Below are 15,044 nucleotides of genomic sequence, written 5' to 3' on the forward strand. Positions count from 1 at the left end.
AACCTGCTGAAGAGAAGAAGCTTCGCGATATCCCTGTTGTGCGTGATTTCCCTGAAGTTTTTCCCGATGATCTTCCTGGTATCCCTCCCGCTCGTGAAGTCGAGTTTCGTATTGATCTTGTCCCTGGTGCTTCCCCCGTAGCTAAATCTCCTTACCGTCTTGCACCCGCTGAGATGCAAGAATTGGCCAGCCAACTTCAAGAGTTGACAGCTAAAGGATTCATTCGCCCTAGCTCTTCGCCCTGGGGTGCTCCGGTGTTGTTCGTTAAAAAGAAAGATGGATCGTTTCGCATGTGTATTGATTACCGCGAGTTGAACAAACTCACCATTAAAAACCGGTATCCCTTACCGCGTATTGACGACCTCTTTGATCAACTCCAAGGTGCCTCTTGTTTTTCCAAGATTGATCTCCGCTCTGGCTATCACCAGTTGCGCATCCGCGATGAAGATGTTCCGAAGACTGCTTTTCGAACTCGTTATGGCCATTTTGAATTCTTGGTCATGTCCTTCGGTTTAACCAACGCACCCGCCGTTTTCATGGATCTAATGAATCGGGTGTGTAGGCCTTTCTTGGATAAATTCGTGATTGTGTTTATCGATGATGTTCTGGTGTATTCTAAGACCAAGGCCGAGCATGAGCAACATCTTCGGTTGGTGTTGCAAAAGCTTCGAACCGAGCAACTCTATGCTAAGCTTTCCAAGTGTGAATTTTGGTCGGATGAAGTACAGTTTCTTGGTCATGTTGTAAACAAGATGGGTATTCATGTCGACCCATCCAAGATTGAAGCAATCAAGAACTGGATTACGCCATCCTCTCCTTCTGAGATCCGTTCCTTTCTGGGCTTAGCTGGTTATTACCGGCGCTTCATTTCGAACTTCTCGAAGATCGCTTTGCCTTTAACAGCTCTAACGCACAAAGGTAAACCGTATATTTGGGGCTCGAAGCAAGAAGAAGCCTTTCTAACGCTCAAGCGTCTGTTGTGTGAAGCTCCTGTTCTTGCGTTACCTGAGGGTAATGATGATTTTGTCGTGTACTGCGATGCCTCCAACCAAGGTCTCGGTTGTGTTCTTATGCAACGAGGCAAGGTTATCGCTTACGCATCAAGGCAACTCAAGGTTCATGAAAAGAATTATACAACTCACGACCTCGAACTTGGTGTAGTTGTTTTTGCCTTGAAGATCTGGAGACACTACCTTTATGGTACTAAGTGTATCCTCTACACTGACCATAAAAGCCTTCAGCATATCTTTGATCAAAAGGAACTCAACATGAGGCAACGCCGATGGAACGAACTCATCAGCGATTACGATTGTGAGATCCGGTATCATCCTGGTAAGGCTAATGTGGTAGCCGATGCGCTCAGCCGAAAACCCTGCCAACTTAACTGTATCTTGCCGCGCACCCAGCTTCACTTCGCGCCGATTCAAAACAACCTTGAATCGCGTATTCGTGACGCGCAGCGCGCATCCATCAGTAATGGTAACCTTCGCGCCGAGTTAGCGTGTGGCGCGGAAGCGCTCTTTGTCCCTAATCTGAGTGGAATTCTCTGCTATCTCAATCGCATCTGGATTCCCTTTGATGAGAATCTTCGCGCTGATATCCTGAGTGAAGCGCACAAATCTCGATATTCTATTCATCCCGGCGCTGATAAGATGTACAAGGATTTGCGCATAACTTATTGGTGGCCCGGTATGAAGAAGGATATTGCTGTGTTCGTAGCTAAATGTCTGACTTGTTCTAAAGTGAAAGCTGAACACCAACGCCCATCTGGTTTGCTCGAACAACCAGAAATTCCTACGTGGAAATGGGAAAGTATAGCGATGGACTTTATTACCAAGTTACCTTTGACAGCAAGCAAACATGATAGCATTTGGGTAATAGTGGATCGATTGACTAAGTCTGCTCACTTTCTGCCCATTCGTGAAAACTACCGTGTTGAGCAACTCGCGCAGCTTTATGTCAAGGAAATTGTCTGCCGCCATGGCACTCCTTTGAGCATCATATCCGATCGCGATGGCCGTTTTATATCTCGCTTTTGGAAATCTCTCCAATCTGCGCTAGGAACTCGCTTGGACATGAGTACGGCATATCATCCTCAGACTGACGGACAGTCTGAGCGAACTATTCAAACTCTTGAGGATATGCTCCGATCTTGTGTTCTTGATTTTGGAGGTAATTGGAATTCACACCTGCCTTTGATCGAGTTCTCTTATAATAACAGCTATCATTCCAGTATCGGTATGGCCCCATTTGAAGCACTTTACGGTCGTAAGTGCCGCTCCCCGATTTGTTGGAACGAAGTGGGTGAAACTCAAATCACAGGACCCGAACTTGTTCAAGAGACAACCGATAAAATCGCCAAGATCCGTGATCATCTGCTGACTGCTAGAAGCCGACAGAAGAGTTACGCAGATCGCAGACGAAAGCCTCTCGAATTTCAAGTTGGTGATCTTGTTCTCCTCAAAGTGTCGCCTTGGAAGGGTGTTGTCCGCTTTGGGAAGAAAGGTAAGCTTGCTCCTCGTTATGTTGGACCATTTAAGATTCTCGCGCGTGTGGGAAAAGTTGCCTACAGACTTGACCTGCCGCCCGCGCTCAGTAATGTGCATCCAACGTTCCATGTATCCAATCTCAAGAAGTGTTTAGCCGACGAGAACCTTCACATTCCACTTGATGAAGTTCAAGTTGATGAAACTATGCATTTCGTTGAGAAGCCTGTTGAGATTATGGATTGCGAGGTAAAGCAAACCAAGCGCAGTCGTATCCCTATTGTTAAAATTCGCTGGGAGTCCAAGCGCGGAGCCGAGTTTACATGGGAAAGGGAAGATCAAATGAAGATCAAGTACCCGCACCTGTTCTCTGCGCAACCTACTTCGAGTTAAATTTCGGGACGAAATTTCTTAAAGTAGGGGAGACTGTAACATCTGCCCTGATCCGACCCGACCCAGGTACCCGTTTCTCTGACCCGATCTTTCTTTTATGATTTAGTATTTATTTATACTTATATTTTACTTTTAATAATAATATATATTTTCCTTCCCGCCTCTTTCTCTCTTTTTCCTTCCGCCGTCCCGTCCCTCTCCTTCTCTCTTTCCGCCTTCTTTTCCCTCTTGTCGCCGTCCCGCCCTTAAGCCTTGTTTCCCTCTTTTTCTTCTAACTCTTTGCTTGTCCTTTGTTCCTTCCCGCCTAAGGTTGTCTGCGCAGCTCCACGCGCCAGACTCTTTACAAGGAAGCCTGCGTGAAGACCACCTGTTTCAGCGATACGCGAGACGAACTCTTCTCGCAGCGCGCTAAGAATTGTAATTCTTCTCGCAGCGCGCTAAGAATGGTAGTTCTTCCCGCGACGCGCTAAGGATTTGTAGTTCTTCTCGCAGCGCGCTAAGGATCGTAGTTCATCCCTCGACGCGCGAAGAATTATAGTTCTTCCCGCGGCGCGCTAGGAATTTTAGTTCCTCCCGCGGCGCGCTAAGAAATGTGATTCTTCCCGCGGCGCGCTTAGAAATGTAGTTCTTTCCGCGACGCGTTAAGGTTAGTTCTGTCTGCCTTCGCGCTCGCGCTCTCTTGACCTTTTGTGTCAGCCTTCTCGCGCTAAACCCTTTGAGTTTTCTTCTGTTTAATCTAGCCGTTTGCTTTTGTGTTGTCTTATCTTTTGTGCTGTTGACCTAATCTGCTTTATGTCTGAAAAGCCACTTTTGGCGCAGCATGCGCACCAACCCCATTGGTTGGCAGAAAAGTGACTGACATTATCTTTGGAGATCTGCTTTTTCCATGCTTGACCAGTACCTTTATCTGAACCGCCCATGCCTTTTTTACTGTTCCCTGTCAGCTTTATCTTGCCTCTGCAGCTGCCATATCTTTCCATATCTTTTGCTTTTGGATTCTTATGCTTTTTGATATCTTTTGCTTGATCCTGTTAAAGATCTTTTCCCCTTTTCTAGGGATTATGTCTCCTAGGGTTTTCCTATAAATAATAATAATGTTTTAACACTACACACACAAAACACTTAATCTCTCCTGTTCTCTTACTCCTTGCTCTCTCTGCCGTCTTCCTCTCTGCCTCCGTCTTCCTCCCTGTTCTGCCCTGCTTTTCCGGTAATATATATATATTATATATAATAATTTACTTATTAATTATGCTAACTTATAATCAAGACTTAAAACAAATCATTAAAACAATAATCTTATTTATAGGTTAACTTGTGCTTGTTTAAAGTTGGTTCTTGCTTTATCTTACACCGCATCGTTTATCAAGTGAGTAATCTCGTACCTAATCCCTTTTTATCTTTAATGTTTTGGGATGTTCATGTGTTCATACAAACTTAGAGTCTTAAACTTGTTTATGAACTTTAGTCGCGCAGTATCCCATGTGTTGAGGACGTAGACTTGGCTGTTTATTTGTATGTGTGGATCATTAACCGTCTTGTCGGTCTATTCCGCAGTTTTCATGGTACCATTAGATGAACACGGGAGAACTATCGTTTATGATTTTCTCTTTTGTTTGCACATGCACAGTTTGTCTTGTTTGTGAGCTCAATTGTGAGCACTGGCAGTCTTATGAATCTTAGAGTTGGTCCCGATCAGATTACACCCTTGTTGAAAACCAGACATACACATGTTGCGCGCAGATTTATGGTTATCTATGTATTGTATTAAACTTGATTTCTCACCAACACGCAAGTGTTTGACGTTTATTTTAACACATGTTCAGGGTTGCAGTAGCTGTTTTGGAGCTTGTGGACACATAGGAAGTTTTCTTTATTTTGGACCTAGATTAAAATGTATCAAGACAAGCTATTGCTGTTCGAATATTTTGATTTATAATATATTGATTTATGATGATTTATGTTATCTTACTTTTACTTTGCGCGTGCGCGAATGAATGTATTTATTAAATATTGACACCCAATAGTGTCACGAGTAATGAAACAATATGTGGCGCCCCGATGTATAATCCGCCTTTGGTCGGGGTGTTACAGATAGTATGTATGAATGTTATGATGTGACTTGTTTATTACGTAAATACTGAACTGATATGAAGTGTGATATAGGCAGGTAGAGGTAGAGTGTGTTAGAAGTGGCAAGAGTCTAGTAAGGGTGTTAGTGGCATAACGTGAGCGCGTGATAGGGAAAGCCTGTACGTGCCATCGTTATTATGTGTGTATGATTGTTGATGTGAACTGCTTATTATGTAAATGATATGAAGCGTGTTGTAGACAAGTAGAGGTAGAGCATGTTAGAAGTGGCAAGAGTCTAGTAAGGGTGTTAGTGGCATAACGTGAGCGCGTGATAGGGAAAGCCTGTACGTGCCATCGTTATTATGTGTGTATGATTGTTGATGTGAACTGCTTATTATGTAAATGATATGAAGCGTGTTGTAGACAAGTAGAGGTAGAGCGTGTTAGAAGTAGCAAGAGTCTAGTAAGAGTGTTAGTGGCATAACGATAGTACGTGGTAGGGTAAGCCTATACGTTCCTTCGTTATTAAAGTGGCAAAGTGGCATAACGTTATACGTTATTAAAGTGGCAAAGTGGCATAACGTTATACGTTATTAAAGTGGCATAACGTTTTACGTTATTAAAGTGGCAAAGTGGCATAACGTTATACGTTATTAAAGTGGCAAAGTGGCATAACGTTATACGTTATTAAAGTGGCAAGGTGGCAAAGTGGTAGGCGTAAATAAGAGGTTAAGTGGTAATGTAAGCAGGTTAGATAGTGGACTACGTGTCTGCGGATACGTATATGATGCATGTAGTGGTTGTATGATAAGTTGCTTGATTAACTAGAACTCACTCAGCGTAGCTGACTTTTAGTATGCACGCAGGTGATCAGACCAAAGAACTAGCATGAGGATGGCACATGGCATGGATTGAACGGCTGGCATCTTAAGATGGAAGAAAAGATGTTTTAAATATAATGATTTGTTTTATAGTATCAAAGAAGAGATTGAATGTTTTGTATCGAATGCTTCAAGTAAACGTTTCCGCGGAAGTTTTAATTAACTCTGATTGCAAGAACTGTGTTTATGAGTAAATCCGACGTTAAAGTAGGGCTACCGGGTTCGGGGCCTTACAATTATAATAAAAGTATTATTAAATACCTTAATATTTGAAAAATATCCCTCATGTTCACGATTATCACGTTATCAATTAACAAACTTATCACAAGTAACTCAATACCCCCAATAACTATCAATTACATCTCAGTCATCACCCTCAAATTTTAAGTATTAACATTTTAATTTGTTATGCTTCGACAAAAATCTCATATCAAATCACCTCATTGATTATATCATCTACTTAACAAATTGTCGTATAGATTATCTCATTTAAATTTTGAGTTATCCTTAAGTCATAATTAACACTAGCACAACTTATGTCGAATATCACTATTTTCTTAATAACTAATAAGAAATTTACCCAACTTATTATTTATACTCATTTAATCTCAATTTACATAATTATAGAAGGATTTCTACATCAAACAATATAGATCATATATTCTCTACACCCGCTTTATGACCACAAATACTGTCAAAGAGATAGCTCCTACAATCTCTAGGGTATAAATTCTAACTCAAAACGCTAATGCAATAAATTTAATCTTGTTCACTAATTTCTTTCAGAGAAATTTCTATTCATTTACCCTTACTCACCCTCATAACAACGCATTGTTCTTTACTAATTCACATCGAGTTCAAATTATACCGGCACCGTACCGTACTACCATGCTCATTTAGCTTAAAACTATCAACTCTATGCCTTTCAGGCTTTCTTCATGTAACAAGATCGTTCTCGCTTATTCGATTCTAGACCCGCAAGACTTAATTTCATCAAGCTTACCTTGGTCAAACCTCGTTTCCACAAACCTATTCGAGGTGCCCCAAATCATTCGATCTCAATTATTTAAGTTTTCATAAGCTCAATTAACAAAGGTGTTTTGAATTAAACCAATCGTAGTTATGTTTTCACAAAGAAGATATTTATCGTCTTCATCATTTTCGTCTAAACGTATTTTGTATTCAATTATATCTTAAGCGATTATTAGTCTAAATTAGTTATTTTGGAACAAACCCAACAAGGAAAATCCATCATTACAAGTATCTTTTTCGCATACAATAAAATTTTTCTTATCTTTTTAAAGATCAATATCGTTGGTTGTCGTACTTATCTATACGTTTGGTTTTACTTAATCAAAAATTATAGGATTTGGTTCAACATTTCGTCAACTGATCAAAATATTTAGATCCTAATAAATCGAAACAATTTTTTTTTATTTTTCAATTATAAAAGACACAATTTTGACAGTCGGTTATTAGTTAACCATATTATTCAATTTGTCTTTTCTCATTTACCTTGTTTGCTTATTAAATTATTAACAACGTGTCAATTTCTACCCTTAACTTTGATTTTTACCATTTTTGTACGTCGTTTATTTATTGATCTCATGCATTACAATTTACCTTTCATCTTATAAATTTTTTATTGTTGAAATTGAATTGTTATAGTTCTATTATTAATTGAACTTGTCATTATTTAAACAAAATTATTTCTGCTATAGAATTTTATTTTTCATTCTTTAAGTTAATTTTCACTATAAGAAAATAAATTTCATTGAATTCCCATTGTGATTTAATTGGAATTTTATTATTAATTTTCACTATTATCTAATGACATTTGCATGATTGTTGTCGAAAACCTGCGGTGGTTCGTGGGTACCTCAACAATCCATTTTCATTCTTGTTAGATTTCGTTAATTAGTTGGAATCGCACGTTGGTTCGTAGATATTTCAGCTCCTTACTTCAATTTTTAATACATCTTGGGAATTTAAAATGTTTCGATGATTTCTTCAGCTGTTGTTGGAATAGTCATGGTGGTTCATGCATTTCCAGCTCCGCGTTTTCTTCTATTTAAATATATTATTTCTCAACTTGTCTATGTTTTTCATTATTACTTTAATATTCATTATTTATTTAATCTTCCATGATAAACTATGAATATTGCAACTTCTTTATTTTAATTTTAACGATGTTATGGAGATAGGAAAATCCCTTGTAATTTGGGGATATTCCAATGAACCACTTTATACTATACCTAATTTTAAAGATTTAATAGAAATAGGACTATCTCGGTGATTCGTGAATATCCGTTTCCCAATTTCATCTATTTACAATTTGTTTGTATACATAAATATTTGCATTAATATTTTTGCATTCTCAATTACTACTATCAGTACTTTAATATTATAATTTACCTCATCTTAAATACACAATTGCGATATTTCAATGTTGTATAAAGTTCTCTTTAAATTTCATGAGTTTCTCATTTAACTAAACTAAATCCCTCAGAGTCTTCGTTTAAATCTTGTTCAATTTGTACTCACGGTCTTATGAATTCTACCTTGAATGTTGCAATATTTAAAAATTTTCACAGATTATTATTTGTCTACAATTATCAATTAATTCCTTCATAAACTTTTGTTGATGTTATCCTTGCAATCATAGAATTTTTGGTAAGTTCACGTAAATTTGTTAGTTGGCTCGTATCCCCACTCTCTTTCTTCACAATCGATCTTGTCGACGCATCATATATCCCAACTTCAATGTTTCTGTTTCTCTTAACTTTTAAGTTACTTTAAAATTTTCACTAATTTCATTAATCAAATTTGAAAGTTCACCTAAATTACGTTATTAGAAATATTTTTATAAAATCTTCTGATTTTACACTTATAATAAATCAACTCCCAATGGTCTTATGATATGTTAACACTTTCCTCATATTTATTATAAATTAATAACTTTTCTCACAAATCATGCCTTTCAAGTATTTTGTAAACCACACGATGGGACGAGTTATGTGGACCATCCGACAACCTAAGTAATACATAATTATCGAAGTCCTCGCATGAAATCATAATGCGTGCAATTGTGTGTCATAACATAGAATCGAAAGTAGTTTGAGTAACGGTACAAATGCAGAGATGATAAGGACATAGTGGATACGCCGCTGGTATATCCTATATATAATTGCCCTTATCAGATTTGCATTTGGAGCGTTGTTTTGACTATTCAAAGTTCTGTATTATGATTACTTTTAAAAATTATATTTAAAATTTTCCGTTCCTCAAAATGTAATGGTTTAATTATATTATTCTTTAATTTCGGGACGGAATTCCCCAAAGTAGGGGAGACTGTAACAACTTGGATTTTTCATATAATATATACCCGACCCGTTTTCGTTATCGGGTTTAATTAACGAAGCATTGCGTTTATCGAGTCATTAATATTTTATTATTATTGTTTATTTTATTTATTTATTTTATCAAAATAACTTTCATTCATATACAAATTACACCCTAAACTATAGTTTTAACCCCTTTATGCACCCACCTCCTTAGTACAAGGACTTATTTGCAAATATCATCATCATCATCATCATCATCGTACTCAGTATATCCCACCAATAGCAAAGCTATGGTAGGGTCTGAGGAGGGTAAGATGTAGGCAGCCTTACCTCTACCCCATAGGGATAGAGAGGCTGCTTCCGGTGAGACCCCCGACTCGATAGTAGTTTTGCATCAAGCCTTGGACATAAGGCACATAGCACTCAATCATCGGGACACCAGCTGATCGGTGCATGTACCCTTATCTTTCAGCTATCAACGCCACTACATGATGCCTGATTAACCGTCCGTCACTTTTAACGTTATTTTCACGAGATTAGTAAAATAACGTCAAAATTAGTGCAATTTCACTTTTGCCAACCCGAGGGTTCACACATATATACATCATATGTGCGCACCGCAAGCAGGGCTAACTTATTTGCAAATATGATTACTATAATTCATTCAACCCATTAACCCAGAATGAAACCCGTTAACCCAGACCGGTTTAGGTCCAACCCATATACCCAAATTATTGTCTTGAGCGTAATTTTCGATGTATACATGGAATTGATCACAGGAATCGTTTATATTACATAATTGGGCATTCACCGACATGTCTAATTAAAGAAAAAACGATCTGATATATAGGAATTGGGGTAATTACCAATCGGCGGCATTTCATAATACCATTAGGTCATTAACAGTTGTATTCAATCCGATTAAACCCGTCATGACGTTGCTGTGGGCATCGCAAGAAGGAACCCTATGATTAATTTCGTTTTTAAGCTGTCAATACATGTTCTTGACTCATCTTTTGGCCGTCGGTTTTGTGGTGACCGTTCACCATCGTTACGCATCAGGAGGATTTGGTAATTGTTGTATGATTTCAATTCGTTTTTAATCTAATTACATTAACCCTAACCTTAACTGAACCAATATGCAACGGATTAATCGATTTAAAGATTAGGGTTCTTAAGTGTGTATATATATATATATAATTTGTACGTCTTATAAGTATATAATGTTTTAAATAAACCTTATTGAAACCCAACAGTTTAAGTTCACGCTTTCTCGTCGTTAAACGTCTTTATAAAATTTTATCTTTATTATATATGTATTAATTTTAGACAAGAATAGAACAAACGTATTAGATATATTTTTATCGTTAAATTTCGTTAGCAATTTAAAATGCAAATTTGCTTAAATAATATTATTATTATAAATATTTATTTAAAAACGTTTATGTTATAATTATTTAATTATAGTATTATATCTCAATTTATATTTACTCAAATCATTTTATTTAATTGGTGTATTTAATTGTTTTATTTAGATATTTATATAAAAATGTATTATATTGTGTATTAGTGGTATTTTATAAATAATGAAACAAATAATCATCGTATATATAAATGATTAACAATAATGTTGTTTTGCATAAATAATAACAATAGATTTCCATCGAACAATCAATAACATTACAATACCCAACCATAACTCAAATCACCAAAATCTTAATTTATTAAATCATGTTATCTCATTATTAATTAATTTATAATATTATGTTATTAGGAATCCTTAATGGTAAATCCCGAAGGGTTCACATCCTCACTTGTGTTTTGTTCTACTAATCAGGTGAGTAATCACTCCCCTATTTTACTTGTTTTCAAATGTTTTGGGGACACTTGCGTACCATTTATCTTATTATTTATCAAACGCAAACTGTGATCTTTGTGCTGTGTATCAATTGAATCTCAATGATAGTCTGTTACTTGCTATTTGTTTACTTGCTTACTTGAATTGCATTCGGAGAGGTCCACCATAATCTCATTATAGTATGATCATACGACCGTCGTAGTGGCCGGAGCCCGATCGCATTGGCAATGGTTTCACCGACACCTCATTTTTGGTAACCAATGCCCATTCGCATGGCAACGGTTTCGCCCTTTCTTTATGGTTGAGTGTTTATGTATGTACTATGGTTTAATTGTTTATACTCACAGATAACAGTTTTGCCTATTTTTTTTCACTTATATCATTATATATTATTACCATTTTTGTTTGTGTCAAAACTGGTGATCTACTCACTCAACATGTGTTGTTGACAAACATATATTTTGTACGCATTTGCAAGTTATAGATTTGGATTGCTTATTGAACTAAAGCTCACATAGAGATGACTTTAGAATAAAACATATACAAGAATAGTTGGTTTTGTATTTGTAATTTTCTTTATTTTTGTTGTATATGAATGTTGTTTGATAATATATAAATTAATTAGATATTGTCGCTTTATAATTTCATGATAGTAACCTTGTGAGTTGTGACAATCAGTTCACGCCCCGTCATTTCCGCCGTAGGTTGGGGTGTGACATGCACCCTCTTTGGTCTACCATGAGAAAGGTGTGGTCTAGCAAAAACCAGAAATTGAAGAGAACAGCAAGAGAGATGAACCATAATTCAAACTTGTATTAATTGATGATAATTTTGTTACATGTATCGTATTTACAATATTGATTAACACCAATCGAAATACGCTCCGATTCTAAAAATATCGCACTTTATATTCTAAAACATACCAATATTACCTAATGCTATTTACAAGTTTGATCCTTCTAAAAATTACATAACCGCTATCTACTATACTAGAGACACATTAAATCATACATTTAAAAGATTAATATCTAATAAACTCCTGTAGCTCCATTAAAAGCTTTCATTGCATCTAATAAACTCCTGTAGCTCCATTGATTTTGTCTTCACTTCCGAAGAGGCGCCTCTTGGTTTACTTTGGATTTGAAGTCTACAGCCTGCAAATTTGGACTACAAAATTGTAATTAGTAAAGAGAACTACATAAAACTAAACAATTAATGATAAAAAAAATGATATAGGAACTCAGCATGTTTGTTGAACATAAAAAGTGTAAAAGAGAATGGAATGATAATACATCTGAACTCTAGCCTGTGTGTGCGCTTAAGATAACTAAACAAACTCTTACATTCATTTCTGGTAGCAAGGTGATATGTGCATACACTTCGTCTATGTCTCGTTCAACCTACATAGTCACAAAATTTGTATGAAGTTTCCTTTTTAAAAAAATAAAACATACATATAAAACTTCAACAAACATAAATCTGAGTTTTACTCACTTGTTCCATATGCCTTTGTGGAAAATAATAAACACGTTCTACGTGTTTTGGCATACTAACAAGTGGGCCCGCACATGATTTCCACAGTTCTTTGAACATAGCATCTGCACAAGTTTAAGAACATAAAAGTGAGTATAAATAACAAGTGGACACATACTTGATTTGAGTTCAAACAGAGGAATACCTTGAATCGATTCATCAATTCATCGATGCTTCAACCTGAACAAAATCCATAAATAGAACTAGTTAATTAAATTATAAATATAAAACTTGAACAAATTACTTAGATCAATCTGTAATTAGCTCTCTTGTTCCATTTGGCATGCACAATGCACATATGGAAATATGGCCTGCACACAAGTGCGTTTTGGCGGACCTGCATATATGATGGTGACCAAATTAGATGAAATTCAACAGGTAGATATATAAATTGAAAAGTCTTAAAGGTTTAGCATTACGTACCATGAGCTTGTACGGCTATGAACAATCAACATGTTATAAGAGATTGGCATTCCTTCTTCTGTTTCCTCCATGATTAAAAAATCCGAAAACATTACAAAGAAATTATCACGACGCCTGCTTCACCGACGGTGGCTAGACAAGCTACACAATTAAAAAATGGTGGGACAGGACTAAGAGAAGCAACTAGGGTTGTTTTTATAGTGAAGAGTTTCAATTTAGTCCCTCATGAGATATCTTAGTATTAAATAATAGTTATCTTTTTGTAATGGGATTCCTAAAATCTCATTATATTGTATAGAGATTGTTATGAATAAGGACAAACTAATATGAGTATAGTTTAAACATTGGGCTGTAAATTTGCAGGTTTACTCTAGCTCATAAAGGATCAAAACTTACAGTTATTAAACTTATAAACATCATTTAGTTTTATTATTGTTATTTGTAATTAATACTTGTACTTATATGTTATTATTAGTATTTATGATAATATTTGTGATCAGGTAACATTAGTACACGGCTGCAAAAAACATACCGTTACCAAAACTGTTGTTTTTGGCACCTAAACGTTGCAACGGTTACAAGAGACAGTTACCCGTCAAATGTGTGTATAAATAAACATGAAGATGTACAATAACATTTACCGAGATTAATCGTATTATATTTGATTGATCCATTTCGATTTGTCACCGTGTTTATATAAATTTGTGTTCTTGATTGCCAATAACGTACAATGCCTAGGCATATTTTATTGAGCTTTGATAAAAAATACGCAAGATGTTGGGCACTGATCAAACTCAGATTCTTGACGTTGGAAACTTTGCACCTCTTTGAGCATGATTGCTTGCGTGCGGATTCCATTAGGGAACCCATTGTAGGGCCAATATTCTATATTAGTTTTAGGATTGTGTATGTCTTTATATTCGCTAAAAGTCGGTGTAATACGTACCTCAGTATGTTTATTGTGTAAGGACAAAATGTAAATGTTGGAGAAATGGGGACCCTATATAAAGGGTCACTTAACCCATTTCTCCACAACATTTGAACATAAACCCTTTGCATTATTATTGTCTAACGCTAAAACTCTCTACCTCCCTCACCCTCTTCGTAGTTTTCGGCCCACATCCACACACCACAAGATCCGAGATCTCGGTCTAGCTAGTTGTTTCCGCCAACTAGTTGTGATGTTGATCCAAGAACGACTAATACTTAGTTTGTTGTGTTGTTTGATCCGGTCACGGGACCTACACCCATTCCTTCATCTATTAGCGAACCTCCAAACTCCATAAGGTTTGTAATTGTAATAACACCTTATGTATAATTTTTGTTTGCTAGTACTTGCGATCGAACTCAATATATACTGTAGTGTTTTATATTTATAAACGAAATGCGCACAGGGATCTAAGTATATCAAAAACCTGAGTTAGGGTTTATATTGTTGGAATTACGTATGCCCGAGACACATATTTATATTAATGTGGCTAACTGTGTTTGATCCAAGTCGGGTCATACCCAATAACAAGCTAGACAACACCAAATGTATTCTTTTAATGATTTGATCATTTAAACGAATACCGAACACTACGCGTTTAGAAAATTGGTTTTCTAAACAAACACACTTGAGGATTTAAATAAATTATTTGGATAATTTGTTTATATAAATTAATTATTTAATTGGTTAAATAATTAAGATAGCATGTATGTTTTATAAAATTAGTTTTATAAAATATGAGATGGAGATGTTTTAAATGTTAAAACACAAAACAAAAAAAAAAAAAAGGAAAAAAAAAAGGAAAACAAACAAAACCGGCCACCCATGTGGGGTGGTGGTTTTACCCAATCAAACTCTTTGGTTCCTTTTAATCCTCCATTTTCCCATACATGCATTTTGGTCTTGGGTTTTGTTATTATTCAAGAGTTGAATCAAGTCACAAAGACTCTCCTTTCTCTCTCAAAAACTCACGGCCATATTGGCTCAAATTGGGAGTTTTGTGAGCTTCAAATTGGTGTTCAAATCCTAGCACAAATTGGTGTTGTTGCTACATAAGCTTGGGGT

The 15,044-nt window shown here is 36.2% G+C and overlaps 1 protein-coding gene across 1 annotated transcript in view; it reads left to right on the forward strand.

The window, feature by feature from the left end:
* The window catches only part of LOC143586566 (uncharacterized), a 48,768-nt gene that overhangs the window by 24,905 nt on the left and 8,819 nt on the right, over window positions 1-15,044 (forward strand). The gene's annotated exons all lie outside the window — the stretch shown is intronic.

Source organism: Bidens hawaiensis, unplaced genomic scaffold (assembly GCF_021521415.1).
Source record: "Bidens hawaiensis isolate Kalapana, Puna unplaced genomic scaffold, B.hawaiensis_p1.1 tig00034696_1, whole genome shotgun sequence".
NCBI classification, from domain to species: domain Eukaryota; kingdom Viridiplantae; phylum Streptophyta; class Magnoliopsida; order Asterales; family Asteraceae; genus Bidens; species Bidens hawaiensis.